Below are 20,681 nucleotides of genomic sequence, written 5' to 3' on the forward strand. Positions count from 1 at the left end.
GCAGTCATCCTCACTGTAGTGGTGGTACCAGTGTCTGATGCACATTTAAGTGATCATGGTGCCAGGTGTGGTGCATGAGCGTGTGCAGGGCAGCTGTAGTTTCAGGGTCTGGGGTACAGACATGCTTGTTGCAGCAGGAGCACTGGTGTCTATGATGTAAGCACATGTCAAGTGGTCATGGCTCTGGGACCAAGGACACAGGTACAGTTGTTGTAGCGGTCCGGCCATTGAGGCATGACTGTACAGGGAGCAGCTGCTAAGCTAATGTCTGAGTGTTACTGTTGAGTAGGCGGAGTGGGGGATGCAGCAGTAACACCTTCTCAGGGCAGGGAGCATAGCAATGGCTCTCTTGGGGAGGGGCAGAGCAGTGGCTTCTTCTCTGGATGGGGAGCACAGCAGTATCAAGAGTATCAACTCCAGGCAGCTTCATCATCTGAAGGCAGCACCAATAAATACTGTGGAAGTCTTTGGTGGTGAAAGCTTTGGGTGTCTGCAGCAGTGGTAAGGGGTGCTGGGATGCTCTTGATCTCTTTTCTCCCAATGTGGGGAGGTCAAGTTGAGGGAATCTCTCTTGGTGTACTGAGTTATGTCAGACTGGAGTGTAGGGTGGTCTAGATAAGATACTTTCTATGCTTTTCTATGCAGCCATTTTTGGATTTGTGCTCCACCAAGTTGCTGCAAGTTCTTCATTGTACTTCAGATTTTTCCCAGTGCTATTTTCACCTGTTTGTAGTTCTTTATTCTATACTGGTTGTTGTCTTTTATGTGAGGGACAAGCATTGAGATGTCCTAGTGTGCTAACTTGCTAAGATCTCCTCTTGATTTACTTTTAACTAAGTTTCTTTGAATTTTTTTTCTTTGGTCGCTGCTCTGGGGATTACAATATGCATCTTCAATTTATGACAATCTACTTTAAATTAAAACTGATTTTTTTTGGGTGAGAAAAGAAACTTTGCTTTAGTGTAGTTCCATTTCACATCCCCCCATGTTATTATTGTCATATTCATGTATATGTGTTATAAACCCTCAATCTGATGTTATCATTCCTGCTTTGAACAGTCCTATGTGTTTTTAAAAAGAGAAGAAAACTTAATATATATTTATATTATTGTATATGTATTTTTTATTTACCATCATGGTTGCCATTCCCAGTAACTTTCATTTCCTCTTTGTGAACTGATTACCATCTGGTTTCTTTCAGCTAAAAGAATTTCTTTTAGGGTTTTGGGGTGGTTTTTTTTTTTTTTTGTACTGTAACTTAGATAAAAAACAAATTCTTTCAGTTTTCTTTATCTGGAAAATGATTTACTTTATCTCCATTTTTACAGATAGTTTTATTTGATAATAAATTCTTAGGTGGTAACCTTTTGTTAGTTTTTACTTATTTTTTTATTTGAGAGAGAGAGAGAAAGAGAGAGTACATGAGCTAGGGAGAAGGGCAGAGGGAGAGAGAGTCTTAAGCAAGTTTCATGCTCAGCCTGGAGCCCAATGTAGGGCTCAATTCCATGACCCTGGGATTGTGATCTGAGCTGAAATCAAGAGTTGGATACTCAACTGACTGAACCACCCAGGGACCCCTCTTTTAGTATTTTAAATATGTTATTCCACTGCTTTCCAGCCTCCATTATTTCCAATAAGAAGAAAACCATAAGTTATATAGTTGCCATATAGGTAATACATTATTTTTCCTCTTGTTCTTGCAAGATTATCTTTTTTCTTTGGTTTCTGTATTTTAACCATGATGTTTAGGTGTGGTTCTCTTTGTATTTATGTTATGTTCACTCAGTTTCTTTTCTTTTCTTTCTTTTTTTTTTTATGTTCATTTTTTAGAGAGAGAGAGAGCATGAGTGGAGGAGGGGCAGAGAGAGGGAGACACAGAATCGGAAGCAGGCTCCAGGCTCTGAGCTGTCAGCACAGAGCCCAATGAAGGGCTCAAACTCATGAACTATAAGATCATGACCTGAGCTGAAGTCGGATGTTTAGCTAACTGAGACACCCTGCACCGCTAGTTCACTCAGTTTCTTGATTGTCCTTGTCTGTTTGGGCTGTTATAACAAAATACCATAGACTACATGGCTTTTAAGCAACATAAACTTATTCCCACTGTTCTACAGGCTAGGAAGTCTAAGATCAAGGTGCCACCAGATTTGGTTTCTAATGAGGACCCACTTCATAGGTCATTATGTTTCCACTGTAACTTCACATGGTGGAAGGGAAGGGGGGCTCTCTTGGGCCTGTTTTATAATGGAATTAATTTTCATTCTATCCCAGATAAAGACTACTGAGGGAATTTGATTCTATCCAACTTACATGAGGTTCCACTTTCATGACCTAATTATTACCTAAACAACCACCTTCTAGTGCCATCCCACTGGGCATTAGGTTTCAACATATGAAATTTGGAGAGACACAAGCATTCAGATGATAGCATTAACTCTTTGAGTTAATGTCATTTATTAACACTGGGGAGTTTTCAAACATGTTTTCTTCAAATAATTTTTCTGTGCCTTTTTCTTTTTCCTCTCTTTTGGGGCTTCTATTAAATTGATATTTGAACCCTTTAAATTGTCAGGCAGATCTCTAAAGCTCTGTTTGTTTGTTTGCTATTGTTATTTGGATTGGATGACTTGTATTGCTCTGTCATCAAATTTGTAGCTTCTTTCTTTGCCATCTCAGATCTGCTATTGAACCTATGTAGTGAATTTTCAGTTAGTTTTTGTAGTTTTTAGCTCTAGAAAATATATTTGATTCTTTTTATATAATTTCCATTTCTCTGTTGAGATTCCTTTTTTCTTGGCTCTTTAACATAAATGCCTTTCAGTTTTTGAGAATATTGTCCTTTTAAAAAATTTTTATTGATTGATTTATTTTTGTTTTATTTCTTTAGAGGGGGGCGGGGAAGTGCAAGCAGGAGAGAGGGGCAGAGGAAGAAAGAATCTTAAGCAGGCTCCATGACAGGGATGGAGCCTGACACAGGGTTCAATCTCATGATTGTAAGATCATGACTTGAGATGAAATCAAGAGTCAGATTCTTAATCAACTGATCCACCCAGGCACCCCAAGCATATTGCTCTTTAATTCCTTGAACATAACTCTAATATTTGCTTTGAAGTCTGTCTGCTAAATCCAACATCTGGGCTCATTTGGAATCAGACTAATTTTTTTTTTTCCTGGTCACAATTTCCTATTTCTTTGCATGTATGGTAATTTTGGTTGAAAATTGGACATTGTAGTGACTCTGAATTCTATTTTATTTTCTTGAAAGTTGTTGAATTTTTTGTTTTAGTAACTTATCTATACCTAAATTGTGAAGTTTTTTTTTCCTCCATGGTGTGCAGCCAGTGGTACCACTGTGCATTTTTATTCTTAGTATTTTATTTTGCTTTTTAGTCTAGCTTTCTAAGGGTAACCCTTGCTTCTGCATTGTTTAATGGTCAGGCAATTATTTGCACAGAAGTTATGTTCAGACACCTTGAATATGTAAACCTTCTGCCTTCTGCTGCCCCAGCTGTGTGTGGTTGGAGGAACAAATTCAAATCTACAGAAAGTTTTTAGCTTTGGCTTTCACTTTTTACTTCACTCTCTCAGTTCTCCCCAACTCATGCATATTATAGCAGTCAGTCAAAGGTGTATGGGGTGTTTATTAGCCCAGCCTTTTTATGGCTCTCTGGGTGATTTTCTGCCCACTCTGAACAGAGGCTATAACCTCAGGCAAGTAAAGCTGCAGATTTTCACTTCCTGTCTAGAACTGATTCCATGACCTCTAACCCATAACACTACTGATTTTCATCTCCACATCACAGACCACATCTGTCACCACTAGCTGGTAAAGCTACTGGTTTTCACTAACAGCCCTCAAACCAAGCTTGCCATTCATTCCCACTTGAAAAGCAGTAGAACCAGTAAGCAAGAAGACCACAGACTCATGGTCATTCTAATGTAGTAGCAGTTTTTCAAGTTTAAACATTTCTCTTTTTTTAATGTTTATATATTTATACTGAGAGAGAAAGAGGGAGAGAGAGCACATGCATGCACAGGGAAGGGACAGAGAGAATCCAAAGCAGGCTCCACACTGTCAATGCGGAGCCCTAGGTGAGGCTCCATCTCATGAACTACAAGATCATGACCTGAACCACAATCAAGAGTCAGACACTTAACCAACTGAACCATCCAGAAACCCCAAGATTAAACCTTCTTAATTTGTTATCTGCCTCTGGTCATTTTACAGTGCCCTGAGATGGTTGGTTTCAACAACTGTGTCTAGTTTTATACTTGTTTTCTTCAAAGAGAGATTGCCCAGGTGCTCACACCACAATTCCTGCAGTGAATCTTGGACTGGATTATTTTAATGTTTCTTCTACTCAAATATTTTATTGCCCACAGCTTTTGGTTTTGATCAGAAATGTACTGGTGACAGGAGACTGGCATAGATATATGGAAGGAGAGCTCCAAATTTTGCATAAGTCACCGAAAAAGTACAAAAATAAATGGGGGAGCTAGTGAGGCTGAACAGTAAATGGGGGGGTTTAAGAGTCCAGTCTCAGTGCAGCCATAAAAGCCCTCTCTGAGGTTCTCTAACACACATGTTTAATAATGACACTCTGGTCTCACCTAACACGTTTCACTGCTTCCTATCTTCTCCCCTGGGTCCTGCCCCCACCTCCCATCTCCTTTTCTCATGGATTCTATGACTCTGTGAGAGTGAAAATGGCTGAAATTAATTTTCACTTCTGCTCAGACATGTGAAACCCAAGAGCAAGGTCATTTCCTCGTTCTTTTCTGAGTGGCTACTAGAATCCATTTTTGGTTTTTTTGAAGCCCTGTCTCTGGAGGTGGATAGAAAGGTGATACTTTTTTTCCAGACCACAGAGAGGCCTGCTTACCCTCCCCTCCATGCAAACTCACATCCCCTTGCACTCCAATCTTGAATAGGTGAACCAGAGTCAGAGGAAAATAGATTTTTTCCTTAGGAGGATTGATTTCTTGTTCCCCATTATACTCTCAATATAAAATTTTGTCTAAAAATCACTTATTTAGTCATTTCTTTAATTATACATAATTGGACATAATTCAGGCAGTATCACTGAGTAGAGGACTCAACCTAGTATCTGCCTCTGAGAGTTTAAAGGATTCTTAGTCACAAATCATGCTCTAAACCATCTCCTTGGTAACTCCCCCCAATAATCTCTGATGCTCCTAACGCTCCTGCCTCTGTTCTACTACTTTGCCTTGTTGGGCTCCTATAGCCACACTTACCATATCCATTATAATGTCTGTCTACCAGACACCCTTCCCAACCTCCCTGGGCTGACTCCCTCAGAGGAGTGTCATGCTTATTTATATCTCTACCCTCAGCCTCTAACGTGTGCTTATCAGAGAGCAAACATTTACAGAATCTGTTGTGTTAATTGAATTGAAATAACAAGACTAAATAATCTCATCTCAAGTCAGCAATTTTTTAAATCATACGCTTAAGGAGTTTGAGATTCTTTCAACTTGTGTTTAATGCTTAGATCCAACTCTCAGGTATCAGGAGATGAATAAATAATAAATTAGTAAGAGCTATGATTCATTGAGCACAAGTGGTTCTGTATGCTGTTCTGGGCTCTTCACTACCAAGGATAGAAAACAAAGCAGTGTTAAGGATTAGATTTGGAACTTAGATTAGGCATATTCACATCAGCTACCAGTTATTTGGAGTTTACTATATGCTAAATACTGTAATAGATATTATGTTTTATGCTTTAATCCATTTACTATCACAAAAACTTTTTGGAGAAATTAAGCAGATTGTTTCCAAGGTGTCTTAGAACCCAAAAACTCTAACTTGCTGCTGCTATTGCTATGAACATCACAAAGCTCTTTCTTACTGAAAACTCCCAGCAACTTATTGTCTTAGTCTTAAAATCCATGAGAAAACTGAGATCTGGACTGTGGTCCCAGGCCAGGAGTAAAGCAAGCATTTCCAAATTATGTCTCGGCCAATGTTCCCAGACATAAAGGCAGGAAAGGAGCATGGCCATGGGCTCCCTTCTGTCCTGGGTCACAAAGCAGGTGACCAGTGGCTTACCACGTCTGGCTGGACCCGCAAGCCCCCTGAGGTTGTCTCAGTAATCTTTCTGTCCTGTCGGTCCCTCAGCTGGTGTAGTGCAGGACAGGCAGGATATCGCCACGCCAGACGGTTAGTTCCATCATTCTCTGCTCCCCTGAGTTTTCAGAGTCATGTGAAGTGGCAGCAATGAAGAGGTTCTGCAATCAGAATCAATGACTGGCTAGAGTACCACTTTTTTTAGAAATGAGAAATCACATTTTTATTGATGGGCCAATTTTGTGCCCATCATTCCCACCCATTCTATCATTTGTGCCCACAGTATCTCTGGGCTGGGCGTCATCGGTGTTATTTGGAAGACAAAACAAAACCAACAAGGCTGAGGGAACAGCTGCCCAGGATCCTATAGATGACACAAGGCAGCAGAGACCAAGCTCTTTCCTGTCTTGCTCTGCAAGGCAGAACGAAATACCCTGTAGACTTAGCTTGGAGGTTTACTAACTCTGCCCATTTTGGTACAAGAAAGCACCACCCATGTTATTTAACCAAAACCCCATGAGAAAACTTTCTAGTGGCAGAGGGTCATTGGGATGAGTGGAGCCCAGGGCCTGAGAAAGACCAGCTGCTTGCGGTCCTTCCTCCCAGGCTTTTCTGGGTCAGCGGTGACCACTGGAGCCAGTGAACCCACAGAAGCCTTCAAAGAGCTCAGTGGGAGGGGCGGAGCTCCTTCGGGGAAGCTGGTGAAGCTCTGACCACAGACCCCGGAGCTGGCCACCTCTGCCTGGTGCTCGCCGCCAGCAGGAAGCCACAAGCTACGTGAACTGATTGAGACAACAGGCATGGGCTTTTTCTTTGGGATTGCATCAGGAGTTGCTGGTTATAGCTAGAAGTCTGCTTATTCACAAGGGTGACGGGATTTAAAAAGCTATGGTGAAAAGCTACTGAGCATTTGTCAAGGTAAGACTGCATCTTCTACTTCTTTGACCATCTTATTCTTTTAAAATGTGCAAACAGTGTTCTGAGGTCTGTTGTTGGGAGAATGGGCAGGAGCATCACTCTGGATGTTACAGAGAGAGAAGACATTAACATGATCTGAGCATATCTGTGAATGGATTGTCCCATTGTTTGTTGGTTTCTACTTTGGAGAGTTTTTGGTTGTGTGTGTTTATGTGTTTCTTTTTCTTTCTTCCTTTTTTTAAAAAAAATATTTTTCTATGTTTATTTATTTATTTTTGAGAGAGAGAGCTCAAGCACAAGTATGGGAGAGGCAGAGAAAGACACACACACAGAATGTGAAGCAGGCTCCAGGCTATGCATTATTTGCACAGAGACCGATGCAGGGCTCAAACTTACGAACTGTGAGATCATGACCTAAGCTGAAGTTGGGCACTTAACTGACTGAGCCACCCAGTCAGTTTTTCCTTTTTTAATGAAAGCTCATCCATCCAGGTAGATTGTGCTTCTTGGGGTTTCTAGGCTGGAAAAGTCGGGGAGTGCACCACAGAGGAAAGACAGGAGAAGACTCTGGGGTGGGAACATGGGTGGGCATGCGCTTGCCAGCTGTGTGGGGGGAGGGGCTCTGGGCAAGTTACCCAGCCTTTCTATAAACCAAGGTAATGGTACCTAAGAGGTAGACATAATAGAGGTTAGCAGTGATGGACAGGGGTGTCAGTCTGGCTCATCATAAATGATTTGTTGTTGCCCTTTCTAAATGTTTGTTTTCACATAACGTTTACCATTACTTAGACATCAGGGTTCGGATGATGAAATATGTTTAATGATGATTTTTTGGCTAAGAGATCCATTTCTGAGAAGAAAAGAACAGTTGATAACATATTTTGAGAGTATTTTTTAAAATTCTAAGTTGTTGGGTTTTGGGGGGGGGCTGTTTTTTTTTATCTTTTATTCAAGTTAGTTAACACACAGTGTAGTCTTGGTTTCAGGTATAGAACCCAGTGATTCATCTCTTACATGTAACACCCAGTAATCATCCCCGAAAGTGCCCTCCTTAATTCCCATCACCCATTTAACCCACACTCCCAATTCTAAGATTTTGACAACAGTTCTAGTCATTTTGCAATTGACCACTGCTTTCACTATCCACATTACCAAGGAACTAAAGAATTGTTATCATCGGGGTGCCTTGGTGGCTCAGTCTATTAAGTGTCTGCCTCTTGATTTCGGCTCAGGTCATGATCTCATGGTTTATGAGTTTGAGCCCTTGTGGGCTACACTGGCAGCACAGAGTCAGCTTGGGATTCTCTCTCTCCTTGTCTCTCTGCCCCTCTCTCCTTCCCTCTTTCTCCCTCCCACTCTCAGAAATAAATAAATAAACATCATGCTTCCATAGTTATAGAGAAATATTCCATGTGATATGTGTAGATGCTTCTCCTTTCTAGATAGAGCTTGACTCCACTTACCTTGAGTGTGGAAGGGACTTAGAATAAAGTATGGAAAGGGAAAGGCAGTACCTATAGTGGGGAATGCCAGCAGATCCCACCTTAAGCAGGTGGTCAAAGTTAATGTCTCGAGGGATAAGACGTGTTATATTGTGTAACTTTGGCTGTGGTGAAAGGAGAAAAGTACTTCCCCTCTGTGCTGTTCTTTCCCCAAACCCTTAACCTCAATCTCATCATGAGAAAACATCAGATAAACCCAAAGGGAGGAACAATCTCCAAAATATTTGGCCTTCGTAATTGTCAAAGTCATGGAAAATGAGGAAAGATGGGGAAGCTGTTACATATCAGAGGAGAGTAAGGAGACATGGCAACTAAACCTGGAATTAACATCTGGGATGGGATTGGACGTTTCCTGGCGGTGTGACCTTGGACAAGTCACCAAATATCTTTGTGAAAAGTCCTTAATGAAAAATAGGTGAAATCTAAATATAGCCTGGAGTTTAATTAATACCATTGTGCCAATGCGAATTTCTGGCAAGTGTACCATGGTTAGGTAAGATGACAATGTTAGGGGAAGCTGAGTGCAAGATATAAGGGAAGTCTCTACACTATCTTTGTAACTTTTCTATAAACTGAAAATTATTCAAAACGAAGAGCTAAAAAAAATTATACTCATTCCGCTCTAGAGCAGATGTGGTCAAAACATGAACATGCTTGGGGAAACCAGAATCCATGGCCGAGTGGTCCCTACCCTCTCTTTGAAGTTTCTGGAACATAGCCTTTTGCATTTTTTTTTTTTTTTACCATTGTCTCTCCCAACCTTAGTCCTAGAAAGTTCTATATTTCTCTTTGTGGCATTTCTCATCATTTATTTATTCTTGCATTCAGCACACATGTGTTGAGCCCTCAGTCTGTGTCAGGGACTTTAGCATTAAGTACCCCACCCTCTGTTTGCCCAGCAGAGCTGTCTGTGCTGGTTCAGACTCTCAAGCCTCCATGTGCATGCCCAGAGATGCCAACCTGACCTCTCCTCAGTGAGGAACTAGAAGGTCAGAATGGAGGCCAGTGAGGACCCCAACCCTGTGTGGAATACCAGGATGGAATCTGCCATCTTCTGGGCCAACCACCCCCACACAATCTGTGGCCAGCCAAGCAGCCATGAGCTGTGCTGGAAAGTAATCCCCTAAGCAAAGCTGTGGCCTGTGGCTCCTGCTGGAGTGACACCCTGGCCTTGGGAGCTCATTGCGTTGCCCTAGAATCTGCAGCAGCTGGACAGAGCCACCAGAGGCCAGCATCCTTGCTTGGAAGGTTCAGGTGTGTGGGGAGGTAACAGGGGAGATGGAGAAACCTGACCCCACCCCACCCCCATACAGTCCCCCCGCCACCAGGCCCAGTGGAGCAGGTGTGCCCTCATTCTAGGGCGATGTACCAGCCAGATTAGAGAAAGCAAGAGATAAAGAAGAAAGAATCATGAAGCTGTAAGAAGACAGCACTTAGATAAAAATCACAACACTTAGATGAAGATCACAACCAAGAGTTGTGATTACCACTGGGCCTAAAGTACCTTCCCTGTCACATCTTCTGCTCCCCCCACTGCTAACTCATATGCACTTTCACTGGGCCAGCCATGTACTGCTCTGAAATGCAGGGGGAGACGAGGGGAAGTGAGTGCTCCCACTGTTCCCTCGGCCTGAGACTCACCAATGCCCAAATCCATTCCTGTGTCCCTGTGAACCTCCAGCACATGCTTAGGGCTACTTGTTTGCAAGAGTTCTGGATCTGAGCTCCTCCAGAACAGGGAGCAGTCCCCCTTTGACCCCTCTCTGGATCCCAGCACTCAGGACACTGTCTGGCTTAGGGATGGTACCCTGCAAAATGGCCCTTGAGTGAAAGAAACAAGGACAAGTTCTTGAAAGCAAGTAAAGATTAGGTCATGAGGAAGAAAGCTCAAAGGAGGAAAAACATGTAAGATTTAATGATCGTCCTTAGCCCTATGAGCTAAGGAGGCCCTTGCGGAAGAAGATGGTTGTCAGCAGGTGTCTGCAAGGTGGTGCTGGCCAGAGGAAGGCGCTGGGCCTTGGGGCCAGCCAGTTCTGCACCAGGACCTACCTCTGCCACTTCCAGCTGGGGGGTGTGAGCAAATGGTCCAGTTCTCTATAAAATGGGAGCAGGTGCACCCAGGTTCAAGCACAGATATGAGAATTAAATTAAACAAGATGATTGGAGCCGGAGCCTGAGGCATAGAAGAGGCTACGCCATGGTCCCTGCTGACCCTGCATGACCTCTGCTCACCACTTTCTCACCAAAGGGCTGATGTCTCCCAAACCATGTGGTAGAAGGAGGCTCCCTTTCTTCTGGCTTCTTTGTATACCTTGATACCTAGGCTGCTGGGCTAGGATGAAAGTGAGGCAAGCATGGCACCTGGGAGGTTTAAGAGTTTAAGGAAGCCCTCATGCTCAGGGGCACTCAAGCACAAGAAGTGTTTGTGCATGTTCATGTAGCATCTACAAGAATATGAGATGACTTGTGCTTAGTGGGTCAGGAATTCTGACCTCCAAGACCATGGAAACTTGATGAGTTGCATGGAGTCTTCGAGCTCTGTGAACTTATCTGCAAACTTTTGTGGACATTTATACTCTTCTCCAGAGTGCTCCTGGCTTCTATCACAGTTCCAAAAGGATCTGCTAATCTCAAATATTTGGAATCACCAAGTCAAATATTTAGTGATGGTAATTTAATTTTATTTCTCAGTGTGTTGTGGTCCCAGAATTAGAAAGGACTTGGATATAGGAATATGACAAAGCAGCTGTGGCTGAGAGGTCCTCTTGCATAGAGGGTGGATGGCCAGCCTGTGGACCAGAGGGCTTGAGTTCAAGGTTTAGCCCTGCTGCTTCCTGGCGTTGTGACCTTGGACTAGTCACCAAATGTCTTTGTGAAATAATAACAGTTTGATCTCATTCTCTACTGGCATTACTCAGGTAGGTTACTTTTACCCTGGAGTCTTATTTCTTTATTTGTTAGTAGCAGCCCATCATGGGGATATAAGAATAAATTCCCAAAGCCTTAATTCTTAGTTGAGTTGAAACTGAAGAGTACACAATATTTCCACCTATATTCTATTGAGTTCTCCACGTGAGAACCACCAGAGTCCTTGCAATTTGAAAAAGCACATTTCACATTGTAATGTTTAACATTTATTTTTATGCATGATATTTATCTTGAAATCTGCAAAAGGGAGACCATGGTTTTGTTATGTTTTTCAAAAAAGCCTTGAGTTCAATGTGACTGAAAGACATGAATCTAGATATTTGGGGTATTCCTTGCTCCCCTCCCCCCATATGAAGCTAGTCAGTCTGAGAGCTGTATGTCTGGATCTCAGTGCTTGGAGTGTTCAGGGAATACATTCCAGAATCAAGCTTGGGCACTCTTTCGTGGTGAGGGCACACCATCCTAGGCTCCAGCTGAAGGCTGCTATACGAAACAAGGGAGGAACCTCACTATGTCATGGTTGCTGAGATGCCACTGAGACTGCCGTCCACCATGTCACTCAGGGTCACCCTAAGAACAGCTGCAGGATAATTACTTTCAGACTCCAAACCTGGGAAATCCATGCTTCTCCAGAGCAAAGGATGTCTTAAAGACATTGACTCGTCAAACCGATCATGTCCCACTCTGTGCTTTGGACTCCAGGACACTGAGAGCCTAATTTGCATCCAACCCTACAATCGGGTAGCCCCAGCTCATGGTCTGTATTTCTGTGTACAAGCTTTACCCTCAAATTTGTTTTTCTGCCCTAATTTACCCTTTGGTCTTGATTTCTTCATTTGTTTTTCTCTCCTACAGTTTCACATTTATTTTTATGAGTGGCTTCAAATCTTTTTGGAAGCACCAGAAAATGAATAAATTAAAACAGAACAGCATTTTTGAAAGAGCTTGATACATGGCATGAGTGTTCAGTAAGAACTAGTTCCCTTTCTGTGTACAAAACATAGACCAATTCCTTGTGGTTTTTGTTTGTTTTGTTTTGTTCCTACAAGGGCACCACCTATGGTGAGATACCAGCTGTGGGTCTGTTATACAAACACAGCTTGTTTCACTGCCTGTTCTTACAGATATTCCACCTTGTACTGCTACAAAGATTATATGTAGTTATTTCAAGTTAAGTTCCCTTAATTCCTGACATTTCTATAGTAGATCAGACTTTTTAAAGAGATATTTATTTTTAAAAAAAACTATTTCAGGGGCGCCTGGGTGGCTCAGTTGGTTAAACAACTGATTTTGGTTGAGCTCATGATCTCACGGCCTGTGGGTTTGAGCTCCGTATCACGCTTTGTGCTGAAAGCCCAGAGTCTGGAACCTGCTTCAGCTTCTGCCTCCCCACCCCACTCTGATCCTACCCTGCTCTCTTTTGCTCTCAAAAACAAATAAACGTTGGGGTGCCTGGGTGGCTCAGTCGGTTAAGCATCTGACTTTGGCTCAGGTCATGATCTCACAGTTCATGAGTTTGAGCCCCGTGTCAGGTTCTGCAATGGTGTCTGCAGAGCCTGCTTGGAATTTTTTCTCTTTCTCCTTCTCTCTCTGCCCCTCCCTTGCTCTCACTCTCTCAAAATAAATAAATAAACAACAACAACAAAAAGACCCTATTTCATTTGATGATGGGATCAAAAGTAATATATAGGAAAGGCTCAAATCACTTTTCCCTATGCATTAATGTGGAAAGGACTCATTTCCCCTTTGTGCTATCTGTCTGTCTGATGGACTGCCTGGCACTTGTCAGTGCAACGGGGAGAGGTGAGGTTAAGACAGGTACCTTTTAGACTGAGAGCAGTGGAATGCTGGTAAATTCAACAACCAGCTTTCTGGGAAACACATATACACACACATACACACACACACGTTTATTATACATTTTATTGGTATAAAGAATATATAACACATAATTTACAAATGATAATAAAATATGTAATGTTCTTGGGTCCCTGGGTGGCTCAGTTGGTTAAGCGTCTGACTTTGGTTCAGATCATGTTCTCCCAGTTTGTGAGTTCAGGCTCCATGTTGGGCTCAGTGCTGACAGCTCAGAGCCTGGACCCTGCTTCAGATTGTGTATCTCCCTCTGTCTCTGTCCCTCTCCTGCTTGTGCTCTGCCTCTTTCTCTCTCTTTCAACAATAGATAAACATTTTTAAAAATTTAATATAATACTCTTTGTTATAAATACCATAGAGCCATCGATTCTCCATAGAACGCTTTTGTTGACTTTTGCCAAATTCTTGTATCCATGGTCAAGCAATGGCTGCAACTGACACACATATATAGGGTTGGCATGAACGTCCATTGATATTTTTGTTATGGTAAGTAGACCAAAGAGACAGAGACATGTTGTAATTGCATTCATGAGGCAGTGATGTTAATGGCTTCTTTGCTAAATTGGATAATAGTTTTTAATTACTCAAAAAACTTTTCTCAATGCTTTTGTGCTATAAAGAGCTATAAATAGTGCACATTTTAAAGTATTACCTACATCATTTTAACATTTTCTCCATCATGGAGAAAGGAGAAAGTCTGAAAAATCAACAAAAAACAAATCAACCTTCGAAGTCCTTTCCTATTTCTGTAGTGAAAACACTTCTAGACTGACAATTTCAACCTGCCAACGTGGCCTGGCTGAATCTGGGGCCAGGAAGAGACGTGCAGCAGCACACCACTACACAGCATTTCCGCCTCATAGACACAGCTGATGTAAATGACCTCAGGAACAGTGATAACAGGGGCACCTGGGTGGCTCAGTCAGTTGAGCATCGGACTTTAGCTCAGGTCATGATCTCACGGTTCGTGGGTTCGGGCCCTGAGTCAGGCTCTGTGCTGACACCTTGCTCAGAACCTGGAGGCTGCTTCAGATTCTGTGTCTCCTTCTTTCTCTGCCCCTCCCCTAACCGTACTCTGTCTCTCTCTGTCTCTCAATAATAAATAAATGTTAAAAAAAAAAAAAGGAAAAAAGAACAGTGATAACAGTGAAATGTAGTGAAACAACTGGGGAATGAGGACATTTGCTTGTTTATTGCCTTTGTTTTAAATATAATTCATTTAATTGTATTTTATATAATTTAATTTTGATTTTATATAATTTTAATTTTTTATGGTTTAATTTTGAATAATGATGTGCTTAACAAATGGCTCACTAAGTTCCCCGGAATTTAACAACTGACTCTTACAAACCTGCACGAGTTGGCCCCAGCACACTGCTGATGAGAAGCAGAATATCTTCATTTCAAATCACAGATCAGCATCCTGTCTGCATCTGGCTTTGGGAAGCAGGGACCAGTGGAGAATAACTTGCCCCCTGGGCTTTCCTGAGGCCCAGGAAAAGAGGCCCAGGTACCCAGAGGGTCCTGCTCTCTGCTTGTTGCAGGGAAAGAAGGGGAAGTACATGGCCCTGGATAGAGACCCTCTCCCTGCAATGGTCATGCCCCTGCACTGACCTAACTTTGGGAGACCATAGTCCCTTGATGAGTTTCTTCGAGCTTATAAGCTTCTTTAACTTGCATGCAAGCTTTTGTGGACACAGGCAACCTTCTATAAAGAGCGTTTCTGGCTTTCATCAGATTTCATCCACCCAGGAGGTTTTAGGACTTGAGGGCACAGGAAGGATTCACTTCTGGTTAACTGCCGGGGGGTAGGGGTTAGTGGCTTTCCTGTGTGCTCCTGAGTCAACATGGGAGTTTCTTCTTTCTCCAAGAATCACTCCTGGGAGGCCTTTGCCACCAGCGTCAGCTAGAAGTAGAAAGCAGAGATGTTTCCTCAACTAGAAACAGGGCTCAGTGAGGTACAGAGTGCTCATTGTTGGCAACTGTCTGAGGCCGAGATTGGCAAGGAGACACCTGCTCATGTCTGTCTTGACAACCAGGCCCGGAGGCTCTGTCACAGGTGTGGAGGAGGTAAGGGTGGGATGTCACTTGTACCCATGTTTCTGCTGGGGCCTAACCTCAGCTGAAGCCACTTGTCTCTTCGGCTGCCAGAGAAAGGAGCCAGCTCCCAAACTCTCCTGGTCAAATAAATCTTCACAGGCTCCTTAGCTCCATGTTGTCACTCAGACAAGCAGCCTCTGAGAATGAGCAAATGGGAAGTGAAAGTCATATCCCCAGAGAGGCTTCTGGCTCAGAGATGAAGGACAGGCCCTGTGACTGAGTCTTCCTCGGAGCTAGAAGCCTGGCCTTTAGAGAGGTCTCATTTGCTTACACAATGGTTTCCTCACAGAAAGGTCATACTCCTTTGTGGCATAGGAAAAAAGGTTTAAAATCTTTCTCCATGAGGCCCTTTGATGAGGTTGAGCATGGAGTGCGATGCAACGTTCATTGGATTCCTGCAAAATGACTCTGCCACATTCATCCCAGTGGGTTTGGAGACTTCTGTTTTCAAATCAGGTTCCTTTAATTGCTGCCTGCACATAAAGCCACTCTCTCATGACATGTGCTCCACCCTCCTTCCCATTCCCCCTCCTATTTATATCTGTGCTGTCCAACCCGCCACGGAGAGACAGCCTGTATGTAAGAAAATTGACATCTCCATGTTTGGTCCTTCTTTTCCTGTCGATTGGAAAGCCTGTTGACATTTGGATGAAGAAGAGGCATGAAAAAGAATGGGGAAAGAATTCTGGGCCCTTGGGAGCTGACTCTATCCATATAGAATGTTGTCATAGTTTGATATTTAAGATCAATGAATCTCAAATCAACTTCTATGAATCTTCATGGTTACATATTGTTAGTTCCTTGCATGTGGGAACGGCAGCCAGCCCATCTCCACCGATGTCTGCAGTGTGGTGGTTTGCTGTTGGAGGGTGGCCTGAGTGACTGACGGTGTCCCCCACCTCCCACCTGCGTCTCCCCGAGATTTGGCCTGAGAAGGGAGCCCTTTTAGTCCCAGCACTGCATATCCTGGAGCTCGCTGGCATGTGGTGTGTAAGGGAAGCTGTCCATCGTGGACCCTGTTTTAAGGGTTTTATAACTAGAAAGACAAGAAAGAACATCTCTTTAGGGAAGGAGGTTATTGATGTAGGATATGCTCCCTCTGTGTCTCACAGACACACGGACACACACAGACACACAGGCACATGCAGATACATGGAGGCAAACAGAGGCAACACACATACCGATCAACAACAAAACATCCCCAAACCCACTGTCGCCAAGGCCATCGCAACAAAGTAAGGAATAAAGTCTATGTCATAAAGAAGTTCCCAAGCTTCATCCGTTTTGTAGAAACCCTGTTGCTAAAGCACCATCCTCCCTAAAGTTCTTCTTGTTCATTGTTTTCATCATACAAAGTTCTCTGCTGTCAAATAGCAAGAAGTGCCTGTCTTGTAGACTGAGTGGGTCTTGAGAAGGGAGGGAGCATCCTCCTCCTCCCCTCACCTCAGACCCCAGACTGGTGTGTTGGCAGCCAGCAGCTCCACGGGGGGCGGGGGGGGTGAGATGGGGGGGTCACAGGAGGGGCCCCATCTTCCTCTTTCCCAGGAGCTGGCCTTCTTTCGCCTGACTCCACACTGAAGACACCAGGTCTGAAACCCTCAGGATCTTTGTCTTGTCTTCTAAGGGGTGCCCGAGTCCCCCCACCACGCCCAGCATTTCCTGGAGGAGGCTCTGTTCCCTGCAGAAGAAATCTAAAGTGTGGGGAAAGTGCAAGTCTTAGCAAAGGCCAGAGAGTATGCTAGAACACTCCACCAGCTTCCCTGACTCAGGCAATGTTGCGATAACATCTGTGATAACATCTGTCTCCTCCTTTCTCAAATTTGTCCTGGGATCTCCACTGCTTTAGCTCAGGCCCTTCCTGCCTCTAGGCAGGATGATTACCACATCCCTAGAGCTCCTGTCTTCGGGCCTCCGTGACCTGCACTGCAATCATCCTCTGTGTGGCTGGAAAGGTCTCTCTGAAGCTCAAATGCGGCCTTGTCACCCCCAGGGGAAGATCTCTGTTGACTCCTCAGTGCCTGCGAACAAAACTCAGGCCTCCAAAGACTAGATGTCTTCATCTCCCATTCCAGCTTCTCTCCTGGTGTTCTTCTGCAGGCACGCTGGGCCCAGCAGTCCCATCCCCAGTGACTCCCTGTTGCCCATCACACCTCAGGGCTTGTGCCGAGCCCTTTTCTCCACTTGAAATGCCTCTCTCCCTGAGGAAAACTCCTGCACGTGCTTGAAGTTCCATTCCCAAGGTCTCAGCCTCCATGAGTCTTCCTGTGGCTGTGCCACCCTAGCCCAAACACCAGCAGGCATGGTTGATGGCTTCTTCCAATGAACCCAGCAGGGGGCTTAGGGTAGCAAGGGCCTCATGCCAAGCGAACACAGCTCTCTACCCTCATTCCCTGTTTGCACAACCCCACTGGGTCACCAGTTCCCAGTGGCACACTCAAGGGGCAGAGTCCCTTTTCTGAGGTCACACAGATAATCACTGACCAGCCTGATTTCCTAGCTCCTCACCCTGTCTGGGCTCACCGTGGGGTGTCTCTAATGCAGCCTTCAAACCACCTTGAAGCTCTCCCACGACCCCTTTGCAAATCTAAAGGGTAGACAATGCATGACTGAATTTGTCCCTTTGCTTTATTCCCTTTTACCTTCCCAAGGTCATATGTGTTTGGCTTATTTATCATTCATTAAAAAAAGAATGTGCTGATTGTAAGAACAATGAGATAAGGGGGATTCTTTGGAATTGTTGATAAGGACATCAACTTCAGAGAATGTAGAAGAATGGGTTGAGCGAGTCTATTATGAAGGTGGTCTTGGCCTCTGGAAGAACATCTGGAAGGTTCAGTGAAGTCTTGACAGAGTAAATCCGTGTGGGGTGAAGTCCACACTTGTTGAGCAAAAATAGAATATCTAGTCTGAATATCTTGATTTCTGCTGGGTAGTGTAAAACAGCCCCAGTGAGTTCAGTGCTCTCTCCCTTTCTCTAGGGCTGGGCCCCAGTCCTGAGTTGGGGGAGGGGGTGCTCATGGGTCTTAGGATTTTGGGGCCACCCATCTGGTCTTCATCATCAATCCACACAGGCTGCTGCTAGGATGTCTAGTTCCAGCCTCTGACCTGCATCAAGCCTTCCTCCAGGACTTCTGTGCCACATTCTAGGCACAGGAGTCATCACGCCGCTCCCCTCCAGCCCTGGGCCAAGGGACTCCAGGTGAGACCACCTGGGTTTCTGTATTGCCCAGACCAACTCACTGTATTTCCCTCAGTCTGAGCCAGGAGAATTCTCTTGTTTCTCCTTTCTGTTTCCCTGTGGCAATGGCTTAAATGTGGGTGAGGAGCAAGATACTAAATGAATACAAGAAGAAAAAAATTCATTCATATCTCAAAGAAACCTTCTGCTCTACCTGCTGATGGAAACCCTGGGTAAGCAACACTGGATTGCAGCTTTGATCTTTTTTCCCAATACAGAATACACATGTAAGCCTTGTTTCTAAATTGTATCTACAAACTTCGGGAGCTGTGAGAGCGTCCATGGATTGGGAAGAATGAGGGGAAGAAGACTGAGGCAGGAGAGGGAGGAAGGACAGTTGGCCAACCAGTTCCAGCTGTGGGAGGAATGGACACAGGAACTTGGGAAGAAAGCAGAGTGCCCTAGCTTCCTACCTGTGGCAGACCACCCCATGCCCAGAAATGATCCTAGACCTGATGAATCCAGCCTGGACCACCAGGATGATGTCAAGACGCAGGTGGACGCTGACGGATCCTGCTGAGGTGGGGGCCTGTCACTGCCTCTGAGGAGGACAGATTGCCCTGATTGGAGGGGAAAGCACCACCCATATCACAGCTTCTGGGAGCCACCAGAAGAAGGGAAACCAATACTCTAAAGAGACTTTAAAGGGACAGGAGCCTAGTGACCCCAGTGGAGATAAAGGGTCCAGCTCAAGAAGCCAGCTAGTACTTGGAATCTAGAAGGGGCCAGAGAATTCCAGTGGGCAGATCTGAGAGTTTGGGGAGGGCAGATCCGAGGGTTCGTGTGGAGATAAAGCTGAAAGGGTGCCAAAGATCAACCAGGCATTAGGGATACAAATGACTTTAGTAAGACAGGACAGTGGCCTCAAGTTAGGACTGCAGGGGGAGCCTGAAACCAGGAGAGGGAAGAAACTGGGAGAGCTGAGAAGAGGATGCCCAAGAATGCCAACCTGTGCCAAGCTGGTTCTGTCCCTGAGGTGGTGTTTTATAGCTGGGCACTGGTCTTGCCATCTTGGCTGAGGGACTTCCTCTCTCTGGTCTTCAGGTTCCAACTCTGCCAACCGAGGGGGTAGGGTAAGTGGGCTCTGAGCATTCCTTCCGGTCAACCCTTTGCTGTGCTGTATCTACTTGGCACATCATGTATATCGATCAAAGGTGGTATAGCTGCCAGTATTTGAATGCCAAGAAATGCGCCAGGTGCTTTGTGCAGTGAACTCCCTTAATTCCTTCCTGATGTTGTCATCAGGAACTCACCAAGGGCCCTGGGCTAGAAGGCCAGGGCCCAGATGCAGACTCAGTTCTGTGTGACTCCAAAACCGGTGCTCTTAGCTCTCGGTTATTCAGTCTATCAACTGCCCACTGCGTGCAGAGCACTGACCCAGGCCAACAGTAAGGGCAAGGGAAGCTTATCACCCACATCAAGGCAGAGGCCAAATGCATGCTGTGAAATTGCAGCTGGTCAAGCCACACACAGCAACTGAGCAGAAGTGGACAGCCAAGCATGTGTGATGCTCACTTATCCTCTGGGAAACCTCTGCCTGAGGAGGCATCCGGCACAAGCTTGCTCTCCAGAGAATGCCTCTCTTGTCCTGTGGGCTAGGTCAGCACCTGTCAACTCGCCTTTTCCCTTGCTGGGTGAGCATCACTCATATCTACACAGTAGCTCGAGCCTCCTTGACATCTCCTTTCATTTTTCTGCTTCTCCCCACGTCTGCTCACCCTTAGGGATCAATCCTCTCCTGAAATTCCTCCTGCCCCACTGTCTCCCTGCCCTGGAACTGTCAGCTGTCCATTGTTACTTATTGTGACATGCGCTAAGCCAGACGCGTGCTGGGCCCCGAGGACACAGAAATGAGAGTCACTAAGTTAGACACGTACAGCCAATCTCTCCACCCCCATCTGTCTGTGATGGGGGTGTCGCCGAGGCTCTGCCACACACTTGGGGACATCAGATGAGGAAGCCACTCATTTAACCAGGGGCCAGGAAAGCCTTGATGGAGGAGCCGCAGGAGGAGGGATTTCACAGGGCCCAA

The 20,681-nt window shown here is 44.7% G+C and overlaps 1 protein-coding gene across 3 annotated transcripts in view; it reads left to right on the forward strand.

Moving 5' to 3' along the window:
• Positions 1-6,663: 6,663 nt before the first annotated feature.
• BLK (BLK proto-oncogene, Src family tyrosine kinase) overlaps positions 6,664-20,681 on the forward strand; it is a 73,060-nt gene continuing 59,042 nt past the window's right edge. For all 3 annotated transcript variants that reach the window (XM_039219731.1, XM_039219730.1, XM_039219732.1), the window contains exon 1: positions 6,664-7,006. The gene's annotated coding sequence lies outside the window, so the exon portion shown is untranslated. The remainder of the gene's footprint in view (positions 7,007-20,681) is intronic.

This window comes from Hyaena hyaena, unplaced genomic scaffold (assembly GCF_003009895.1).
Source record: "Hyaena hyaena isolate Hyena2069 unplaced genomic scaffold, ASM300989v1 scaffold_836, whole genome shotgun sequence".
Classification (NCBI taxonomy): Eukaryota; Metazoa; Chordata; class Mammalia; order Carnivora; family Hyaenidae; genus Hyaena; species Hyaena hyaena.